Genomic DNA, 1,418 nt, shown 5'->3' with positions numbered 1-1,418 from the left:
TAAAACCACTGGTCTATGATAAGATTGACATTACAAGAGAAACAGCCAGAAGACGTACGCCTACTGGAGTAATGTAATAGGAAGTAAAACCCATGACCTATTCTTCTTTTTGTTACTGGGGATTGAACCCAGGGCCACATGAATAGTGAACCACATCCCTAGTACTTTTTATATTTCTATTTTATTTAGGAACAAGGTCTCACTGAGTTGCTTAGGGCCTTGCTGAGTTGCTGAGGCTTGCTTTGAATGCATGATCTTCCTGCCTCAGTCTACCGAGCTGCTGGGATAATGATAGACATGCTGGGATTATAGACATGTGCTACCACGCCTGGCTCCAGAACCTATTCTTGACAATAAAAATATAGGAAATGCATTTAGCCTGAATCGGAATATCCTTTAGAAGCAAGAACAAGCTTTTAAGAGGTAGAAGTTGAGTGCTCACTTCGGCAGTACATATACTAAAATCGGAACCATACAGAGAAGATTAGCATGGCCCCTGGCAAGGATGACATGCAAATTCATTAAGCATTCCATATTTTTAAGCAACAGATTACTTACAAGGGGAAACCAATATGGGTATCCGCATATTTCTCAGCCCCAGACCCTAAAAGCAAGAAGGGCCTGGAATAATATATGTCCAGCTCTGGAAGAACATGGGTACCAACCAAGAATCCTATACCCAGCAAAACTAACCTTCAGATTTGATGATGAAATAAAATTTTTCCATGATAAACAAAAGTTAAAAGAATTTACAAATAGAAAGCCTGCACTACAGAACATTCTCAGCAAAATATTTCATGAGAAGGAAGTGAAAAGCAGCAATAGAAGTCAGCAAAGGGAGGAACTATCCTAAAGGAAAAGCCAATCAAAAGAGAAAACAAATTAAGTTAAAAATCAAAAATAAGCCAAAATGACCAAGAATACAAATCATATCATGATAATAACCCTAAGTGTTAATGGTCTAAACTCATTAATCAAAAGACATAGACTGGCAGATTGGATTAAAAAGAAAGACCCAACAATATGCTACCTTCAAGAGACTCATCTCATAGAAAAAGACATCCAAAGACTAAAGGCAAAAGGATGAGGAAAAACATACCATGCACATGGACCCAGTAAAAAAAGCAGGGGTCTCCAACCTCATATTATATAAAGTGTACTTTAAACGTAAGTTAGTCAGAAGGGATAAAGAAGGACATTTCATACAGCTCCAGGGAACCATAAACCAGCAAGACATAACAATTTTGAATATTTATGCCTCAAACAATGGAGCGTCTATTATGTTAGACAAACCCTTCTCAATTTTAAGAATCAAATAAACCAAAACATAATAATAGTGGGTGACTTTAACACACCGTTCTCACCACTGGATAGATCCTCCAAACAAAAACTGAACAAAGAAATTATAGAACTAAATA

General features: G+C 37.1%; 1 non-coding gene across 1 annotated transcript; it reads left to right on the top strand.

Annotated features, from left to right (window-relative positions):
* Positions 1-434: 434 nt before the first annotated feature.
* On the top strand, positions 435-540 carry LOC124969634 (U6 spliceosomal RNA). The gene has a single exon (XR_007106007.1). It is a non-coding gene; the product is annotated as a U6 spliceosomal RNA (small nuclear RNA).
* The last annotated feature ends 878 nt before the right edge of the window (positions 541-1,418 follow it).

Source organism: Sciurus carolinensis, chromosome 17 (assembly GCF_902686445.1).
Source record: "Sciurus carolinensis chromosome 17, mSciCar1.2, whole genome shotgun sequence".
Classification (NCBI taxonomy): domain Eukaryota; kingdom Metazoa; phylum Chordata; class Mammalia; order Rodentia; family Sciuridae; genus Sciurus; species Sciurus carolinensis.
The sequence above is the reverse complement of the archived record's forward strand: the minus strand, read 5'-3'. Positions and strand labels throughout refer to the sequence as shown.